Source organism: Ostrinia nubilalis, chromosome 8, assembly GCF_963855985.1.
Source record: "Ostrinia nubilalis chromosome 8, ilOstNubi1.1, whole genome shotgun sequence".
NCBI classification, from domain to species: domain Eukaryota; kingdom Metazoa; phylum Arthropoda; class Insecta; order Lepidoptera; family Crambidae; genus Ostrinia; species Ostrinia nubilalis.
Window position 1 is genome coordinate 12,580,421 of NC_087095.1, and position 23,104 is coordinate 12,603,524.

Genomic DNA, 23,104 nt, shown 5'->3' on the forward strand with positions numbered 1-23,104 from the left:
CAACAATACAATTTTACATATATACTTGATTGCCAGTTATTTCTTGTATTATCACACCAATAGGTATGTTAAAAGCTTTTTTAATAAAAATGTGTGACAAAAAAACGTTAATTATCTGATGCAGGTGGTTCTGTTTTCATTCCTAATTTGAATATTGATTGTCGTTAAATTGACGCTCTATCCTAAAAATCTTTCTGATATATTTTACATCAATGTTACTAAATATAGAACAAAATCAATAATAACGACAAGAATTAAGGTTTTAAGTAAAAATTGTCTGTAAAAAAAAGTCAGCTTTAAATATTTTTATATGTAACAATAAAGGCTCTTAAATTCCTTAAACCAATAAGGAAAACCTGTTTATGATAATAACGACTTTTTAATTGACATAGGAACTGTGAATTTTCCTTTATAAGGCTTTTCTGCAATGAAAATCTAGTTCAAACAAGGTAACGGAGACAATAACTTATTTTTCGCGATTTATCCTTGTTCATGACTTGGTTTTAAGTAGATTAGTATTGTCGTCAACAAAAAGAGAAAAAAAAACATGTAAAGGAAAATAAACTTTAGTTATATGAAAATAGAGCAGTTTCACTTTGGGTTCTAATTTCACTTTAGCGTTGCAGATAAAAAAAAAATGATTTAAAAATTGCGCTTAACAGATCCAATGCGTAAAAAGAAAAGCAACATTTGTTTTTCTCCTAGGAAATGTGATGAATTAAGCAACACGTTGACTCAATAAACGAGCTCGTTAAGTAAATAAAGATTTTAAGAAAAGTGAGTGGCAATTAAACGTAAAAAAAAACGTTAGTAACACATCAACAGAAAAACTCTTGAATAGAAAAAAAGAAAATCAAAGTAATTGATTTTCATTTTTCTTTTTTCTTTTTTTTATCTTAAATTCATATTTGAACGCGACTTGCGAGATATGGCATGCTGCAAACAAAATACGTTCAAAAATTGCCGGCGGACTATAGTGTTGTGAAGAATGTTTAATAATTACCGATTAACTATATTATGTAATTATAGTACCTTTTAGAGTCATTTAAATGTCATTACTAATAACTCTAGACATACTCGTAAGTAATTAGTTCTTTGTTTTAGTGAAAAAGGATTGTAATATCTTAATAGTTGACAATAAAAATGTTATTAAAGTTATCGAATGTCCACTGAGAAGTTATTTAAAAAAATCGATCGATAAATAATAAATTCAGTAGCGATTTTCTGACGGTTTTCTTACTAGTGATAATTTTACACCATAACTTATGATGTGAATGTATCACCAGTCATTATCCTAATTATTACATCAATCCATAGGAAACAATAAAAATAAAGATACTGCGACAAAATCGATTCGGAAGCGGAAAGTCGTCACAGCTGACCACCTTAAGTGAATAAAGTGATTAAGTGAACTCAGTGGGCGACGAGTGAAGTGAAAAAGTGATGTCACGTGACTAGTGACTATCGTTTGCATAAGAAACTAGTGCGGGAGAAAAACTGGAGGTCGAGACGTATGAGGTGTCAGTTGTCGTCGAGCTGACAACAGATGTCGCCCCGGTTGACGGTAAGTTGCGACTAAAAACTACAAATTTTTTCTTAATACTTATACTCATATTTAATACTCATAGTGTAATTGGTACTACCGTTCTATTCATGAATAAATAAATAAATAAATTAAATTTTTACCATACTATATATTATAGCATACCATTGATAAGCTAAAACATCAGTTCATTATTTCTTTCTGCAGTTTTTCTCGTAAGATGGATCTTAAAGCATAGGTACTTTTAATGTGAACAAACCTGTAATTGATTACCACTGATAACATAATACAACTTATATTACACATACGCATACGTTTTAGCAGTGGCGGATTTACCAATAGGCCAAGTAGGCCAGTGCCTAGGGCGGCAGATTTAGAGGGGCGGCAAATTTGGCTAATTTTTTTTACAGGAAAAAAATATATAATTATACGTATACCTACACAATCCATATATAAATAAACGATTAATAAACGCACTGTAATATATACTTAGGTACTTATATGATCATGAATTTTAAAATATTCCAATAGCGTTTCAATAAAAATAAAATAAAAAACTCGTAACACAGGATCTTCGGAGCCTAGCACGAGCACCATCTCTCCACAACTTCGTGTATATTGTTTTACAGGGTGGGCCAGAAGAAAATTTACTTTTGAAAATTCAAGGAAACGAAAACTGTACACTTAAGCTATTGCAATTTAAAGGAAATGGCAATGCCAGATTTTGTATGGAAGGTGGCGTCTTTTTTTTTTCGCGCGGCCATCGACCAAACTTTGTTTTTTGATTACAAAGTAGTGTAATAAACCAAACTTACTATGGCATGTATACCTCTAAACGCAGTCTGAACTGAGTAACGAGCATTAGAAGTTTAATGATTTTCATACTAGATTTGCTTTTTGCGCGCAAGTTTTGTAAGAAATTGCAACAAAATATTGCGCTATTTTTTTATTGCGCTCATTCTGCTGCATACTGATGTCTGGAGCCTTTAATGGATGGTATTATTTGTTTACACATACAATGTCATTATTTTGTTGCAATTTCTTACAAAACTTGCGCGCAAACAGCAAATCTAGTATGAAAATCATCAAACTTCTGATGCTCGTAACTCAGTTCAGACTGAGTTTAGAGGTATACATGTCATAGTAAGTTTGGTTTATTACACTACTTTGTAATCAAAAAACAAAGTTTGGTCGATGGCCGCGCGAAAAAAAAAGACGCCAATTTCCGGCATTGTCTTTTAGTGCAATTTATTTTAAAATTTACTATGTTTTATAAATTTTATCGTACATGTGATTCCTTTGACGTTTACAACATTCGGTCAACATACCTATATACATCAACATTTTGGAAAACTTTTGTAAGCGCTCCTGCACACGATGCCGCTACCGCGCCGCCGCCGCGCCGTCGCCGCGCCTTTGCACTGTTTATACGCGCCGCGTGAACACCGCTGCCGCGCAACCGCCGCGCTGCCACCGCGCCGCGCGCGAAATTATGCTTTGATGGCGCGGTGGCGGCGCGGCGGCGGTTTTACTCGGTGCCTATGAACAGTGTAGCGGCGCGGCGACGGCGCGGCGGCGGCGCGGTGGCGGCGTCGTGTGCAGGAGCCCTTAGGCCTCAGCCTCGAGTTTAGCGGGCAGCGGGGCGGGAGCGGCGGCGGGGCGGGCAACGCAGACCCGTTCTCGAAACAAGCGGGCAGCTCGCGCGGCGCTTTAGCGGCGAAGTGTTGTGTTCGGGGTTGTGTTGTCGAGATATTTGTTTTTATTCGCAAACGAAATGTCTGAACAACGGCGACCATTTTATTTCGATTCAAATTTATTCCTAACGCTCGATTTATTGTGGGCAAAAGAAGGAGTCCGCTGCCCGCTCCCTCGCCGCTGCCCGCTCGTTGCCCGCTCCGGCGCCGCTGCCGCGCCGCTGTTTTCGAGAACCGGTCTATTTGATTTTACGCATAAGATCCTGCAGCTCCCGCACCGCCGCCGCTCCCGCCCCGCTGCCCACTAAACTCGAGGCTGAGGCCTAAGAGTTACCTCAAAATGGATTCAGGATGAATGAATGCTGCAGAGTTTTTGAATTATTAGAGTATACTCTGCTCATAAGGTAACCCCGCAAAAAGAAGTCTGCTGGAATGAGATTAGCGCTTCTTAGAGGCAGTGAGACTTCACCACTGCTTAATTGGTTTGTTGCATTGAAAGGATGATTAATTTTTGAGAGCGCTATACTAGTAGGCTGAAAAGCTTTTTGATTTCAAAGCTGCAAGATTCGCAAGGTTATGACCGGAGCACTTGGTTTCATCAAGATGGGGCTACGTGTCACACTTCAACTGAGAGCATTTAGATAGTAAGAGACATGTTCCCACAAAAAAATAATTTCAGGCAGGGGTGACATCTCCTGGCAAAATTATTAATTGTGGTGTTACATTAATAATCCAACAACAACTGAACTGAACCATGCAGCAACTGAAGCTGAGCATTCGGCAAAAAATTGAAAATAGGTTTCGAGGTAATTCTGACGAACGCATTCCAAGATTTTGTGTATGTTGATCGAATGTTGTAAGCGTCAAGGAAATTTCCTGGGCGATGTAATTTAATAAAGGTAAATTTAAAAATAAATTGCATTAAATGTTCTTTAAATTGCAATAGTTAAAGTTCTATAAAAATGTAGGTACAGTTTTCGTTTCCTTGAATTTTCAAAAGTTAATTTTCTTCTGGGCAACCCTGTATTACCAAGCCTTGGTCTTTCTGTTTACCTTTAAGTAGTTCTTAGCTAATTATACTGGATATAGCACTTCGCATGGCTCTGTGCACACCGGTGACAAATTGTTCAGGTGAGAAGCTTTACTTGCTTAATAAAACGGGTTAAAAACTATGTACGATCTATTTTAAGTCAAGAATCTCTTTTGTGCATAGAGTCAGAACATATGAAAAAGATTTAATACGTCGATATAATTAATGATTTTGCAAATTTAAAATCTCGCAAGAAAATAATGTAAAACTTATTTGATCTCATTTTGTCTGTCACCATTAACTGGATTGTTAACATGTTATATTTTAATAGAAATTTCTGTTTGTATTGTTTTTAAACTGTTAAGTCCATTAAAAAATATTTACTGACCACACATTATTTTGTCTGTGTTCATATAGTGTAGGTATTTTAAGTCATGCCTTTGCCCACCTTAGGATTAGTACATACCTACTGCAGTTTTTAGGTCAACATTAAACTCTTCAGTACATAGCGGGTTGCAATAATAATCTAGTAACTGACAGAAATATCATTAAGTTCACAATCATACTAATAACGGGATTAAACTAACGTATTGAATTTCAAAAGTCAGTAGGTAGGGGCGGCAATAATTGAATGGCCTACTAGCGGCAAATTTGTAAATCCGCCACTGCGTTTTAGAAAAACAATTAATATGTCGAAAAAAATATGTCAAATTATTTGCGTGACCAAACAAACTGTCTGAAATATGACAAAATAATGATAGTCAGACCTCGGCCAAAATAAAATTTAGTTTTCTCTAATAAAAAGTAACATGATTATTGGATGGTGGCACATCAAGCTAAATACTGTAGCACTTTGTGGTCTTGTATTAAGATCGATTTTCCAACTGTACGCGTATTTATGAGAAATAGTGGAAAAGACATCGACGCGTTATGCGGCTACCATAGAGTTTGTCTCTACATTGGAATACTGTCTTATAAATACCTCAGAGCACGCCATATTTATGTGAGAGTGAGAAAATATAACAAATACATGGATAAATAAAAACTTATACGATACAAATTAAAACAAATAGGATTATTTTTCTCTTTTCTCTTCATATTTTCTTCTCTACTCTATGTAGTTACAGTTGAATAATAAGGAGTGCTTACTAAAATGAGGAGTGTATATGTATCATTCCTTTAGTCGCTTGTGAATTTTAAGAAGGTCGTCCGCCTGCAATGGAGATTAAACTGCCTGATGATGATTTGATAATGATGGGACCAAGTGCCTGCGAAACTTTGGGGATTTATTATAACCGCCTTGCAGCTACTTTTCCACTAAGATAAAGAGTTACTCGCAAGTAATTAGTTTGTTGATTCGTTATATCATCATTATGTACAGTAAAAACCCACATGCTTGCGGTTTATCTACAAATTCCTTGAAAATGTTCCAACACATTACCTAAAATTTCCCGACATTTTTCGTGAGCACATCAAGCTGAAGGTATCCTATGTAGTTGTCATCATCATCATCATCATCATCATCATCATCATCATCATCATCATCATCATCTCAGCCATAGGACATCCACTGCTGAACATAGGCCTCCCCCAATGCTCTCCATGTTACCCGGTTGATAGCGGCTTGCGTCCAGCGCTTTCCTGCTACCTTTATGATGTCGTCGGTCCACCTTGTGGGTGGACGTCCCACACTGCGTTTTCCGGTACGCGGCCTCCTCTCCAGAACCTTGCTGCCCCATCGGCCGTCAGTTCTGCGTACTATGTGCCCTGCCCATTGCCACTACAGCTTGCTAGTCCGGGCTATGTCAGCGGCGTCGGGCTATGTAGTTGTATTAAGGTGTTATTTTTGACAAAAATGAATAGTCTGATGTGCTAACTGTACAGTCAGCGTCAAATATTTCGTGACACCCTAAGTAGCCAAAAAGTTCGCAACACGTCTTTATTACAATTGGAATAAGCTTGTGTTATCAACTTTTTGGTCACTTTGGGTGTCATCATATATTTGACGCTGACTGTACATGTTTTGTAACAAAGCAAACACCTTTTACATAAGTTTTATTCACGTTTATCTTGTGTATTAGCTCGTGAATGGACGGTTAATACCTACTGACTAAGGATACCTATATGAATAACCAAATCAGAGTAGCCTAACGTCTAGACCTGATGTTCGCATTTTTGGCCATTAGCCACCTTCTACGATATCAACAGTGAGATAGAGAACACCCCAGTTCTCATAAACAAAATCTCTCTTCCTCGCATTGTTAAATACCCTGCAGTTTTAGATCAGTCGATATTTGAGTCGGGCTGTTAACATTTATAGAAGTGCGCACATTACAACGATTTGGTGTCGGCCGATACTTCATACAAATCGGAAGCCGACTAAACTATCGAATGACTAAGTCTGTAGTTTGCGGGGTGCCTTAAGGTATCTGAAGATATTTTAATATTCTAGAGGTCAATGCCCTATGTAGGTACGAACTTCATTTTCCAACGATCACTCAAATTGCGAAATTTTTCGGCGACGTAGAGCGAATAATCATCAGTCATTATTCAATTATTTAATTTTAATATCAAGTTGTACTAATTATGAACTGTCAACTTGACAGGATATCTAAATCCAATAATAACTGCTATGATTGAATGATGACATTCGTGTCAGTCAATAATAGTTTAAAATGACGTGGCAAGACGTTAAGTGTGTGATTAACTGATTATCATAGGCTAATTTATTATGGAGTTGATGATTAAGATGCCCTAGGGCCTGTTTTATAACTTGCCGTTAAGTCTTATCTGTCAGACAAATAGGTTGCATACAGTTTTGTTCTGTATTTGAACACTAAATTCACCCTCTTCCGATGTTTAGATTATTCTTCTTTTTATGCAGAACATGGCAGGTATTTCACCGCAATCGCACCTGATGCTAAGTGAGATGCAGTCTAGGATGGTACATATTATCTGTCCTGTAAGTGCCTATTCCCTCTCTTCTATATGTCGCAGACGGTCATGAGTACGGACACTAAAGTGAAACGCAAGTGCGCCACCTAGCGGCGAATCGGCGCAACACCGCTTTGGCGCGCTTCGACAGAGTCGTAACGGTCACGGCGGGACGGATCGAACTCACTTTCGCTCCGGACGCCGACAAGAGAAGACATCGTCACGGAACTGTCCCACGTTTCACCTAGTGCCTATTTTATCGCTCGACGAAGTCTAGATTGTAGTACTAAGAACTAAGTGCTGATGTTGAACTCTGTTTGACGATTATTAAAAGTGTTCGGACACAAGTCTCATTCTCATTGCACGATACCCTATTTCGCCCACAATATCTGAGGTTCGAATCCCTGACGAGCCGACATATAAATAAATAGGTTGTTATTAATTGTACTTCCTTATTATATTTAATTCCTTATGTTAATGATTCATCATCTAATTCTTTAAGATTTATCTTAAAATACCTTTCATAAATAGAGTTAATTTCAAATCGATGTTATCTTAACACCTTGAGTTGTCTTTAGCTCTTCTAAGAAAACATATTTCCTTTAAGATTACAAGGATTTGTAATTTTATATCAATAATGCTTTATTCATTCACTTCTGGTAAATTAATTGCAGACGAAGTGCTCACTTCCTCGCTTAATTTATTCTTGATTACCTGATATTTATAATATCCTTATGTTTACTGTATTAATAATTCCATTATTTCGTAATAAAGAAGCTGTCAAAACATAACTTTCCAAATCAATTAAATCAATCAATTAAATTGCATAAAGGTAATAAAAAGCAATAATTGATGTAATAAGTGAAAATTAAAAATGTTTTCTAAAATCAACTTATTAAGTTAACTTCCTGGTTAAAAAGTGGGAAATTCAATTAAATAATTTAAGTACCTACTCAAATTCAAGTGGTTTTAACACTTTATTTATAAATGTCAGGATATAAAAACGTTTTCTCAGTCGTTAAACCAGATGTGCGTTTAAATCTTATTACAAAACGATATTTGATGTTTAAACTTAGAAGAAACAACACAAATATAGATAAGTAGGCGTAATTCCGTCCCTGTTTTCTGAAGTAAGTGTGCGCTGTACTAAAAGATATACGAGTACTAGTATGTTTTAATTAATTTAATTTGTGGATTATAAATAACACCGAAGACAAATGTTTTATAATTAACAAAACAATCAATTATTTAAACGAACAATTTGTTAAACGTGTCTTAAAATCAGGTTAATAATCTCCTTTACTTCTTAGAATTCCGTTAAAGAAATGAATTTTGTGTAAAACAACGATAAAGTCAGTCGAACACGAACGTCGGACTTGCACGCAGGTGTCCTGATCCAGTCACGATATGACCTTGCAGCCTATAACAATAATTGTATAGGGAAAAATTAAGGCAAGTTTAAGAAACTAAATCGCTACTCTATAACCAAAATGACACTTGATAGGTGAGAAAAAGCTACGACGTATACTAGGCTCACTCTTTATTAAGGCTGAGTTGCACCACCTAACTTTAACGGTAACTATGACGATAACCGGCGCTTTTTCTATGGAGTTTGACAGATTTTTGACGTTTGTCAAAGTTAAAGTAAGATGGTGCAACCCAGCCTAAGTATGTGAGAGACTTGATTAATCTTTTTTTATTTTCAAAATAAGTGTACTAACGTCACGTTTTTAATTTATGTGTCAAATCGGTTTTGTCTTGTCGAACCGGTTGGCGATATCTGTCGCTTTTTAATATCATACGTAAGTATAAATATGCGTTTAGTTTGCTAATTCATATTTAAATAAATCTTATAGTAGAGCAAATTCAATCTGAGTCGAAAATTTGGTAAAAATAAACTGCTCAAAACGATTATTCCGTGCTTTGATGCATAGCGTTGTTTGTTCTACCAATTTGTTTTCTAAAATGCACCACAATCCAAAGTCATTATGTCGAGCAGCAGCGCATACGCACGCGAGTGTCATACGCGGTATCGCTCAATTCAGGGATGTTATGGATATCCGTAACCGTAACCGAAACTTTCGGATATCCGAAATAAAAAAATATCTGAAACCGTAACCGTAACCGATTCCAAAGTTTCTGATGTAGGCAGTTTAAATTGTTTTTTGTATAGCATTATATGTAAAGGCATAACAGCCTTATTTACCTTTGTAATGCCATCTGGTATCAATATTTTTTTTTATTACTTTTTATTCGATGTAAAGTGTGCGGCCATGAATGAACCGTGTTGGATAACTATTGCAAATTGCATTCTAAAGCACAGATATCCGTAACCGTAACCGAAACTTTCGGATATCCAAAATAAAAAGTATCCGTAACCGAAACCGAAACCAGTATAATATGATTCCTATATCCGTAACCGTATCCATAACCGAAACTACATATCCGTAACATCTCTACTCAATATCTCCGACCTTGCGGTGCAGTGTAGCTTTGTAATGAGGTACAAATTATTATGTTACACCTTTCCTGTAATAATTTGTGCACGTATATGTACAATAATCACGTGAAAATCAGGATGTTTGTCCATTTTTACATTTGCAGCACGTGTAAATAAAAACTTGTCTGTATGTCTACTTAATATCAAATACCGGTTTCTAAAGTAAAATGGCAGAGCAAAAGCTTTTTTGCGTGTGCTACCGCTAAAATATTGTGCAAATATGTCATATGTCACCTTCATCGAAGACTAATTTGTTAGACGCATCAAAATTTGCATTTAGCTTTTTATTTAAAGAATATTTTGTACCTACTTTGCGATATTTTTTTACTTACGTATCTTCACGGATATTCACTGCGATCAAAATTAGATTCAAATTCAATAGTTTTCGATTTTGAACTTAAATGATTTCTTAATATTAATGAATCTTACATTATGTTTATAGTTTTGAAACAGTTTTTTAATGGAAAATGTTTTGTCGTTGAATAAATAGGTTACCTATACTATACCTATTATACGGCCTTTTCTTTTATGTTTTTACTGTAGTTTATTTCTGGAAGATTCTATTATCGTTCGTAGCCTTGCGCAAACGTCGTTAGGTTTTCAATAAAAGGAAAGTGACCTTGCCAATACATACGTCTGCTTTGATAAGGGTGCAAAACAAACAAAAGGACAGCACATCAAGCTTGACACTGGCATCGTATGTAATTGTAATAAAAGCGATTTTGCGACAAAAATGTGTAGTCTGACATGCTCTCGACTGTATTTGTCTTATCATTGTTGACGCTCACTTGTCCTTTACTACTTTCCTGAAAATGGTACACGATAATAATTTTATTGACATAAAATATTTGATTGCTCTTATTTTTCTTTGATGTTATTAAAAATCTTACTTAAGTACAGAAAAACTTTATAAGTTTTAACGAGGGAGGGTGTTTACAAGCCACTTAACAGTTAAAATATATTAGAAATCGAATAGTAGGTTTATTAGACCAAAAGGGAAAAAATACTAATCCAGTTCTTGCTTGTCTCTAAAAAATGCAATAAAGTCGATAAAAAATAATGACAAAGTGATTTTCAATCATCAACAAGTAGACGAGAGTTAATAATTGTAAGTACCTACTTATTTATCAAAACTTGACGTAGTATTTTAATTTATTGCCCGAAATATATTTCAATGGGCGTCACATATTTTTCGATCACTGCAATAAGTTTCAGGGCTTTTTTTTAAAACAGGGAGCAATAAGAAACATACCTACAGAATACAATGGTTAAAGCCATAAGACAGATATTTTTCACGCTAATCTAAAAACTTACCTTCGCTACTGTACCTCTACCTAAAATTAAGAAACAGTTTGTTTATTTCGACTCTACATTTTAAGACAGATATTTTTTCACGCTGATAACTGAGTAACTGAGTATTTACTTGCCTTCTCTACGCTACTCTGCCTCACGTGCTAAGAACCGCGTGCGCATAACGCATGATCGGTTTCATAGTAGATGGCGCGCGCGAAAATATATCTACAGACACATTAATCTTAAGCAGTTGTAATAGAGTGCTGTTTTGCAAGAAAACGTAGTCTGATGTGCTGTCAACTGTGCGTATAAGGGTATATTCAGTTTGCTAAGTGGGGCGTACGTGGGTCATCCGCGGGGCGTTCGTGGGGAATTCGTGGCACATTCTAGTAGCTAGACACAGCAAAGTAAAAAGTTATTTCCTTGGACGCATATCGACGTTAGCATAGCTACCATCATAAGTAAGTGACGCCTACGCATGATTGACAATAAAACCAGCCTAAGGAACCCCACGACAAAGGAGGACGAAACAATAAAATGGCGGGCAAGGCCGCGCGTTATCACTATTGTTGATTGTTGACGTCCAACTTGTCCTTTTATTCTATTTTTAAAGTGTAATCCATTTTTTTTGAGGACAGTAAAAAATATTAACATAATACTTGGTCTACTTTAGTGAAGGGGCCATATACATAGAAAGCAATTAATGGATAAGTTGACATTTACAATTAAACGATTAAAAATATCGTTTTTGTATCTCCTATTTAAAACAAAGCACTTAGTCACTAAACTTAAAATATCAATGCGAGATTTTTCTTATCGGCCATATCCCATTTCTTCATTTAGGTCTTAATATTTGATTCAAATGTGAGTTTACTAACTTTGATTGCTACCTTATTGTTGCGGTATTTATCAAGCTTACGTAAAACTACTCTAAAACATATTTTTACATTATTTTTAATGTACTAAACTAGCGTATTAAAGTCATATTTATGCAGAAAACGATTCTGCTTACTTTAATTTTTACATTAAAATTAACGACACTTCTAGTTTTTAGTTACTCATGTATTTTTACGACTAAAGAGCAAAACTAATTTGAGGCTCTACGTTATACGGTTCACATCTAGCTGAACAATATGACATCTTATGTCGATGTCATACGTGATATTTTCCAACAAATATTTACAGCTTTATATGCTGTCTGTACATGTTATGTGTATAATGAGTCCACGTGAATGACAATGTGAATGGAGATGTAATTGACAATGTATTTCGCGTATGTAAGTTTTTCTGTAACTCAGCCGTCTGACTGATGGGCTAGTGACGTCTTTGCTTGTGACTCATATATAAAACAATGCTTAAAATGCTAACTTAGTAACCAAAGGCACGCCTAATGATGGGGAAACAAGACTGTAGTCGTTAGTGTCAAATTCCTGTTAATAGGGTATCAGCCCAAAATAGCACTTACTCCTCAAGAGAAGTCACTCAAACTTTCACGGCTTTGACGAAGCTTTGAAAGTTTACCATTTTGTGCTTTTAAACTATCTTTTTAAATCTGTAAAATTTCATTTTTCCTAAATTATACACTCCTCTCTATAAGGGGGTGGCCCTTAAATATACAGGGTGTACCAAAAACAATGGATAACCGTGTTGATCTCTCTAATATAACATTTTGACTTGTATATGACTTCTACTAAGTAATTGTGTTGAGTTTTATGAGTTTTCACATCCTTCAAAAGCATTCTAAACGGCAGCAGCACTAACTCTACATTCTTTAGCTAAGTCCTTTCCACACAACTATTCTAATACCTACTTAGTTATTACATAAAATAACGTAGTCTAATTGCAATTTTTCCAACATGTGTAAACAAAATACCTGTTTCGTCCTGACGTTTCCCGGAACGGAACCGTCGCAGCAGTCCGTAGTACGCATGTCACCTTTTAGTCTGTCTAGACGTAGACTTTTTTGTTTTATTGCGTTTAAAAAACTTCGTTAGCTGTGTGTGTGTTGAATGAAAACGGAATGAAATGACGGCATAGTCTAACGAAATTGAGATGCTTGTCTAAGTTCTCAAATTGGGATAAAGAGTACAAGGACAGGCTAAAAACCTGAAATTGTAAGAAACATGAAAAAATGTGTTACTTGTAGATTCCTCCTTAGATGTTTTGATAATTAACACAGCCACTGTTTGAACAATTTTTTCCTCGTATCTAATTTTTGGATTTCATACTTTAAAATTATCTGTCTATCAAGATCATATTCCTCACAACACTAAACATCTATAAACAAAGATTCTGAGTATATTTTTACTGCAAGTTGTTATCAGTCCTCTCTTTATAAATACAATATTAAAATGCGTCAATTCTAAGAGATTATGATAAAAAATATCTCCAACTTTCCTTAATCAAAGTTAGTCTTCAGTCTTACAAACAAAACTCTTAAAAGTTAACACTATAATGATACGCGTATAAAAGAATCATGAGTTTATTTAATCTTTCTTTGACGTAGTACCTACACAAGCGAATCTAATCTTATAATTTCGAAATGCAGCTGGAAAATATACAATCAACGTAGTAAGTATTAAAATGTACTTTTATTATTTCAATACTAGCTGTGCCCACGACTTCGTACGCGTGAAAATCCTATCCTACTTCCTACTAATGTTCCTATTAATGCCAAAGTTTGGATGTCTGGATGTTTGTTACCCTTTCACGCAAAAACTACCGAACAGATTTTGATGAAACTTTACAGTATTAGCTAGATTTCCAGTTTTTGCAACATTCTTCTTTACTGCTCCGCCCCTATTGGCTGTAGGGTGATGTTATATAACCTAAAGCTTTCCTCGATAAATGGGATATCCAACACAAAAGTATTTTTTTAAAACAGATCAGTAGTTCCTGAGCTTAGTGCGTTCAAACAAACAAACTCTTCAGCTTCACATTAGTATAGATGTCGCATTTATTTTCCTTCCTTAAGTTTTTGCATACCAGTACTTTTAAAACAATGATTCTTATAGATGCGGAAAATGATTCGTTTATTTAAGACTCTGGTGACAATAAAAGTTTTAGTGATCATACGAGTAATACTCTAAACAATGAAAACTGTTAGGTAACTTATAGTTTCCGCCTAGATTTTCATTATTCACATAATAGATGAAGATGATATTTCAAAAGATTCACATTATAAATGAAAAAAAATTTTTATTAAGTTTTGACCAGCATTTTGGCACATATGAATTACTAGCGGCCGCCCGCGACTTCGTACGCGTGGATCCTTTTAACCCCTTAGAGGTGGAGTTTCGTGAAATCCCGTCTTAGTAAGCACCTACGTTCTAAAAGGAACCCCCATGCAAAATTCAAGACTCCTAGCACTTGTAGTTTCTAAGATTTCGTGATGAGTGAGTGAGTCAGTCAATCTGTCAGTGACTTTTCGCTTTTATAGATATAGATGATGTGGAACGAATAAAGTTTTAAAATTACAATATGGTCGTGACGTGAAACGTGGTGTGAAGACTCTACATTTAACACAATTATAAAGGTTGTAGTGTGAACTAATTTTCAGTGACACTTGGACACACAATCGACATCGATATTAGGTATATATTATGTAGTTTTATCGATTCGATGCCACCAAATGCCAAGCCCTAAATGTCAGCGGAAACAACTAAATGTCTGAATAACTTGGGTCAGGGTTGTCACTAATTCATTACAACTAGTTAAAACGTTTGAATGTATACCCCAATGATAGGGTAATTTAGTTGACACATCAATCAATTGAAATACTTTTGTGAGCTTACAGAACGTGATTCCCTTGTTATGTATATTTTGTATAGCAGCAGGATCTATTAATCTAAAATCTATTTTTTTTCTGCAGTTTTTAGTCGATAATTGGAAAATAGGATTTTTTGGCAACTTCTGTCTTTCTATTTTCTTGTACCCAGGGTTTGATATAATTATTTTAGGTAAAAGAATTTAAAAATATAGTCATTTTACGCAACCCTACAACATCAATCAGTTATCTAGAATTCTAGAACATTATTATACAGACACTCTAGCTAGGATTATAAGAACAATAAAATGATTAAAAGATAACACAAGGTGTTATTATCTTTAGTATCCCTACACAACAAACACCTTGATTACGGGTCAAATGAGATTGCTTAATTGTCTTAATGTTATGTAAAACAATTGCGCATCGAATTATACATATAAAGATATAGAGGCAATCTTTAGTTTATAGCTAATTAGAGCTCATTAGTTCCAAGACCTTGAATGGAGTCATTACTTTATTACGAGTATAACTGTTTTTACAGTCATGATTGTTCTTTAATTAAATTAGGTAAAGGCTATCTAATTCATAATGATGCTGGCCACTTTTATCTTTCTTTAAAAAAAACTTTATTCAGGTAACACGTCATTATGCGTTTGAGCTAATTTACACACACATAAATGATAACGAAGACAAACGTACAGACAAACGACTCTTGGCGGGAAAGTGAAGTGCTATGTACCTATAGCACTTTTGTTTTATTTTCTAGTTTGTGTTTAATCGAATATTAATGTGTTTAAGTAGATAGCACGTGTTCTTAAACGTGCATGAGTGTAGTTACTTCAGATTCTCTTAAATAGTCCTCGTTGGGTTTCGGTAAAGTGCCATAATCTTTACTGAAAAATTGGGTAAAGAGGGATATCATTTAATTTTATCATGTATCATTCATCAATCACTGAATGTTTCTAATTAACATGATTAATTTATTTGACACTGGCCAAATGTGGCCAAACCGCACGAAACCATTAACCTAACAAAAAAAGAAAGACGTAAAGAACAAAAGACAAATGCACATCGTAACGCGACGGGTGCGTTCGTTGAAAGGCTATTAAATAAATTGCTGACTGTTAAAGCCCAAATAGACAAGATGGCACACCCACCCTAATGGACGACCTTGGCTGGCCATTGCCAAGTGCCTCTCCCTACACCATTTCGCTGACCTTGCCAAGGCCGCGATACTCACGGCGAATAAGAATTGCGAACAAGTTGTCTAGGAAATAAAATGTGCAGTGCGGCGCTAGTGACGAGACTTATTAAAAATCAATCGAAAATCATTTATTGTCAGACAATGCAGTCCATATTTAAGTTAGTTAACAATTTGTTCTTAGAGACTATGTTAGTAAGGTTAATAACAATGATCTCAGAAGCTACGACGTCGTATTATGATATACGTGTAACAGATTTATATTTTTTAGTTATTTAATTGATGTTACAGAATCTTAACTAAGTACCTAAAATATTAATCAAAATAAACATAACATGTATTTTAACTTGTAAAGTAACGCGATTGTTTAAAAGTGTTCGTCATTCTGTATTTAGGCTCTTTTTTTTTAAATATTTTCAAGAAAAACCATTGGCAAAATACATTTTCCAATATAACATTTTCAGATAATTTAATTAAAATTTATTTTTTTAAATCGCAAAATCATAATAGTGCGTCATATTTGTCTTACACGTGAACAAAAATAAAATAAAAACACTTATTCATACACATCACTTGTCACAGTTCTGACAACCATAATTCTGTTACAACAATAAAGTTTGCAGATTTTCGCAAACAATTGTATCTCAGTTTTTGTAGACTAAAAACAATTTGCGAAGCGATAAACGCTTAATAGCTTTGCATTAAGGTGGGTTAGACTAGAGTATTTCTATGTAATGTAACGTTCTTACGAATGACATGACACATGACAACGTGTGACAGCACTGACACTGACACTAAAAAATTTCATAGAACTGCTGGTTGTTTTGTTACAAGCGTATGCTCTAGTCTTTACTCCCCTTTATTTAAACGTCACTCATTTAACTATTTAGGGTGGATTTGACAAAACGAGAGTAAATATTAATCTCAGAATAAATCGTCACTTTTGACATATTTCCCATACTGAAACTGTCAATGTGTCAGTTATACCAGGAGTTATTTTAAGATAAAAGTTTGGTCGAATCGGGCCTTAGTCGTACGCTAATCGCTGTTCTAAGTATTTCTAAAGAAAATAAGATTTTTAGTTTAATGTGCGAATAAAGTTATGTAATTTTCGCGGTTTCAAACTGTTATAACCCATTTCGCCACTTTATGGACAGTAAAGAGGTAAATTGAAAGTTCAAGGCGCTATGTCTCATCATAAAAAGGTGGTTTTTCTGCAAACCACTTGTGTATTTAAGCCGCATACTAGGTACTGGGAACATAAATGAAACAGGGATGTTATGGATATCCGTAAACGTAACCGAAACCGAATCTTTCGGATATCCGAAATAAAAAAATATTCGTAACCGTAACCATAACCGATTCAAAAGTTTTGGATAGTTTCGGGTGTAGGCAGAGTCAAGCTAGTCCCTACGCTGTTTTAATGATTGCATTTTGAAGTACATGAGTTTTTCTCCGATAAGATAAAAGCTTTTTGTGAGACCAAAAAAAGGTGACATGCCAAAGAAATCTCTTCTGTACCCATTCTTATGTCCATGTTGGACAACTATTGCAATTTGCATTCTATAGCACAGATATCCGTAACCTTAACCGAAACTTTCTGATATCCGAAATAAAAAAAATATCCGTAACCGTAACCGAAACCGGTATAATATTATTCCAATATCCGTAACGGTATCCATAACCGAAACTACATATCCATAACATCCCTAAAATGAAATACTGAAATCAACTTTGCCTCTACATAATTCGTTGGTGGTCTTTGCTCATCTCATCATTCGAAAACCGGTTAGAGTTCTTATACGACACTTGCTCGTACTCGAAGGGTTCTATATTGGCTCACATAAAATTCTAAATCCTATTCTTTGTCTTACTACCGATTTGTGTTCATAATAATCTCTCTTCATAATTTTATTTTTCATACTTTTTTTATTCATACATTTTTATTACTACCAACGGAGCTCATAACAGTTAGTAATCATAATTTTTTTATCAATACTGTTACTGCCAAGAACCATTCAAAATACATAATTTTTATTTTCAGATCTTTTTTCTTCATAACATTCATTAATAAATAAATATCTTTGGACAATCTCACACAGCGCCATCTAGCCCCAAAGTAAGCAATTAATATGCTTGTGTTATGGGTGCTAGCTTAACGGATATACTACTTATATACTTTTTTTTTTTTTTTTAAATACATACATATTATACATAGTAACACCCAGACCCGTCACAGAAATTAAAATTCATCATTTCAATTTCTGCCCGGCCGGGAATCGAACCCGGGACCTCTCGGCATAGTAGTCCGTTCTGAACCACTACACCAAACGGCCGACAAATTCATTGATCATATTGTTTTAATTAATAATGTTGTTACTAAGAACATACTTCAACTCATAATGTTGTTGTTCAGAATAATTTACTTTATAACAGACATACTCGTATCTTTAAAATAATCATATATAATTTAATTAAGTAAATAAGCATGCAAAGCATGCAGCATGAAAGCAAGCATGCAACATGCATTGGTATCTCCTCGTCTCCGTCGCTGTGGGACGCGGACGAGGGCTGCCCTCCCTCCGCGCCTCCGGCTTTTAAATTACACTCTAGGGGTAGGGCAGACAAGACTACGTGGAATCGGTTTTGCAGCGATTCGTTTCTGTCACGTTAGTTTTGTGGCACAAAATATTGCCTGTTTTGGACCATTTCATATTAATTTAATGTTAAAATACGATTTAATACGAATAAAGACATCATGATTTAATTTTCAATAATATGGATAAATACGGATTACTAATGTTTGGCCAAAAAACGTTTCCCAAATTATCACATCGCAAACAACGTTTCGCAAATTTTTATTTGGCAAATTCTCATTTGGCAAAACAATAATAAGAAATTAATTTTCATATTTCATTCTTTTTATCGAAATTTCCAAATGATTCATTAAACAATAGAGGTGATTCTAGCGCTCGGCGGCCGCTGCCGCGGCACGCTTCGCTCGCCTTCGCGCGTTAAGGGTCACTGTTCTAACCTAACCTAACCTACTATTTTCTGCGATACCTACTTTCTGCAACCATACTATTTTCTGCAATCTCTTTGTTTTACATAAAATTCTTGTGAAAACCATGATCATCTGCCTTATGCTTTGATTTGTGGGTAACGATGGGTAAGTATGTGAAGTGTCAATTTGACCAAACAAATTATTTGGGATATAATATTTGGCAAAATAAAACATTTGCTATATAAACATTTGCCAAGTAAAATTTTGCCAAATGATAATTTGACCAAATGAATTAGTTGCGAAAAGTACAGTTGCTAAAAGTTCATTTGGGAAATGAAACTTTGGCGATAAGTTGTTTGCGAAGTGAAATTTGACGAAAAGTATTTTGGCCAAACGGAAGGATACCGATAAATACACTTATAAGTAATAAATTTATGAAAACAAATATTAGGATACATCACATTTATGAATGTTATAGTTATTTATTCGAATGATTATGAGTTTCGATCATTAGTATAGAAAAATATATGAAAACAAATATTAGTAAAAACTAAGTGTATGATTAGTGATATTATGAATATCAATGATTATGTTTTTAAATATGTAGGTTTTAAATTTTTTATGAAGAATGATCATTATGGTGTCAAATTGTATGAGAAATATTTTCGGACCTCCAATGATAGGAATTGAAAAGTTATGTAAGAAAATGCGCTACCACTCGAAGCCCACTCATAGTGTTTTCTCTATAGCACATTTCGCATTAATAATTTTTCGATGCCAAATTACTTCAATATTTCTCACTAAAAAATCAATTATTGTATCCATCAACCATTAGCTACTACTATTGTCAAGTCAAAGGTTAAAACGGCCAGTCTATATGCAATCGTTAAACAAAAACCTGCGCAAGCGTTGACAGTACAAGTTGCAATGTCAATGTCAATATCACCCGACCTCGCGGGAAGTCGATACGGCATATTATTATCACAATAATCCACCATCGACTGTGCGCTGCGAAGCGAAACGGTGATAGGCATAAAACTAAAGGCTCGGGCATTCTGTACCTACAGTTCAACGTGATAAGCAAATAGGTAGACCACGATATATCTAGGTACCGTGTCACTGGGTGACATGTTATGTACGAGTCATAATAGATGCGATTTTGCAATTAAACATATACAAATAGTTTAGTGCTGTCAAACGGTTTGCGAATCAGTTCAAATTGATTTGTTTTGACAGGTTGGAATAAAAATAAAATAACTTCATAATATTTTAAGTAGAATTGGTTATTTTTTCCTAGTTTTGCGTATGGATTCAACCAAACAAGAGTAAATATAAATCTCAGAGTAAATCGTCAGATTTTGACATATTTCCCATACTGAAACTGTCAATGTCCCAGTTATACCAGGAGTTATTCTCAGATAAAAGTTTGGTCGAATCGGGCCTTAGTTTTTTAACGGACATAGCCAGTTAACCACGAATTCTGATAATTCATCTGGCCAATTTGATGATACAATTTAATTTTTGTATTGAAAATGAAAACAACTCAGTGGAACGCCAGAAATGCGACAAAACGCGTAATATAACACAGTTACGGTTAATTTGACGTTAGGAATTTCTCAACGACAACTCGCCGACTGGACAGGACACCTAATATTAATGTCGCTATTCGATAATTAAACAAGATTACTACACTAGCTGTCATAACTGACCACTTCCAGGTACATTAAAATTTCTCACTATATTTTCTTTATGGTCAAGTTAACAATGTGTGCAGTTTCTAACAAAAATATAATGGATCAACGACACGACAGTAATTTCTCGTGTGATTTTTCTTTGACATTATGTCACGAAATGACTACTTATTACAGTGATTTGAACAAATAAAAATAATGATCTAGCTGACTCATCTCATTTGTTGTTATAAAGTTTTACACAAACATTTGAAGCAAAAATGTAACTTTAACAAACGTCAAAAGTCTATGTTTAAATTATCGCAATCACTGTCAGTGTCAGTGTTTTCCTGAATAAGCATTAGTTTACAGTTACTACGCAACTGTTAAATTTTTTAACAGTTATTTCGTTGTTTTTCTAATGGTAAAACTATGTAACTGCGCACACAGTATAATGACAGGGGTGATTAAGCTCCGTCATGTTTCCTAGATCTTCAAAAACGCTTGCGCATTTCAGACGGAAGTAAACTTGACAGTTGACAGTGATATATGGTTTAACTAAAGGACATCATAAAATTATGAGGGCTCCTTTGTTCGTTGACAGGTAACGTAATATGTGAAAAATGGCGGACAATAAACTATGATGTAACGTATATTGTCAGCTGACCTCGAGTTTTATGTTGACATTTTTGTTGATCTAAATTGCAAAAAGTTTGAATAACTTAAGAATATTTCCTGATTGATACGTTAATAGGTTTTATTTTTATGTAAATATGTACTCGTATTAGCTATATGTATATTGTTCTAAGACTTGATATGTAAAAATTTAAATCTTACGTTTTGGAAAGTCAAAATATGAGCAGTTGTTGGATATATGTAGAGGTAAAGTTCCGAGTACGCTACATTATCTTTTATTCCTCACCTTTCTTAAAATTTGCTATTAATAAAAATGTTAGATGAAGTAAGTGGCAGTGTGTCCCTAAAGCCAGGTGCCTGTCTAGGTCCAGTAACATTATACACAACTGATTCGGAACGAGGCCGAACTGACAGGTATCGGATTAAGCACTATCGGCTAGAGAAATACTAATGGAACTCGATTTTGAACTGAGTTATCGATGTCTCGATGTCAATAAACTTTGATAAAACAAAAAGTATCAAAGGATTTTGTCCTAAAAATAAATTGTTGAAACACTGGCCGTTCAAAAAATAAAACAAAATTGGCGCTTATGTTCGTCACACACAGCGGAATTAATTACGAAAAAAAATTAAAACGACGGACTAGCCCTCAGGACCTTTTCTTATTTTATGCTTAAAAGTTGGGACGATTACCCCTTTTAATCGTATTTCACTCGATTGTGGGTCGGCCACCCATCTGATGGATAACCTGATTAAGTTGCTGGGGGCCTTTGGATGGACACCTGACCATTATTTCTGGAAATTAATATGGATGGCAGTAGGTATTCAGCTCGATGAAGAAAGAAAGTTTGGTTAAATGTTACTGATTCAGGATAGAAATAAAAAATAAAATAGGTGACGTAGTAGTACTATACCTGTTATAGTTATTCCAATTCATGAAGGCGAGTGAGCTTTACATGTTGTGTGGTAGGTACTACTCGTTTTTCAAAATTTTGATAGACATTATATTTTATATCGTTATGTGCATGTACACGTACACACACAAGTAAAGCTCACTCATCTTCGTGAGTTACAAGCACTATAACTAAGGCTGGGTTGCACCATCTTACTTTAACTTTTACAATCGTCAATCTGTCAAACTCCATACAAAAAAATTTTATAAAAAAAAATAAAACCGACTATCGAAAAGTATCAATCATGGTATACCTACATAAATATTAAAATTCGTCCTAATAAATAAGTAGGTAATTAGTAATTATTTTTCTACTTTTTTTAGTGTAGGTTTTTTGGAGTCGGTTTTATTTTTTTTTATAAAATTTTACTTATTTCTTGCTTTTTAGTTAACTAATTATTACCTTGATGTTACCACTGAAGGTAGGCAGTACATTGAGACCAAAAAAAAATTGGTTCATAATCGGCGGAGATATTGCGTATAAAAAAGTTCATCCCCAATTTTCCACCCTTGGAGGTGAAATATTTTCTTCAAATTCGCATGAAACCACTCTTTTGATAATACCTATTCAACAAAAAAATAATCGTTCAAATTGGTTTATAATCGGCGGAGATATTGCGTATAAAAAAGTTCATCCCCAATTTTCCACCCTTGGGGGTTGTTTTTTTTATTATTAAATTTAAATGGGACCACCCTTGAGGTATTACCTATACGCCGAAAAAAGATTTGTTCAAATCGGTTTATAATTGGCGGAGTTATCGCGTAAAAAACATAGAAAAAAAAAAAAACATACGGGTCGAATTGAGAACCTCCTCCTTTTTTGAAGTCGGTTGAAAACACCGATTATCATCAAAGTTACGGTCAAAATTAGGTGTGCA

General features: G+C 34.7%; 1 protein-coding gene across 3 annotated transcripts in view; it reads left to right on the forward strand.

Annotated features, from left to right (window-relative positions):
* LOC135073978 (uncharacterized) overlaps positions 1 to 23,104 on the forward strand; it is a 287,319-nt gene that overhangs the window by 109,008 nt on the left and 155,207 nt on the right. The window contains exon 2 of one of the 3 annotated variants that reach the window (XM_063968260.1): positions 1,318 to 1,564. The exons of the other annotated variants lie outside the window; for them this stretch is intronic. The gene's annotated coding sequence lies outside the window, so the exon portion shown is untranslated. The remainder of the gene's footprint in view (positions 1 to 1,317; positions 1,565 to 23,104) is intronic. 3 annotated transcript variants of the gene reach the window in all.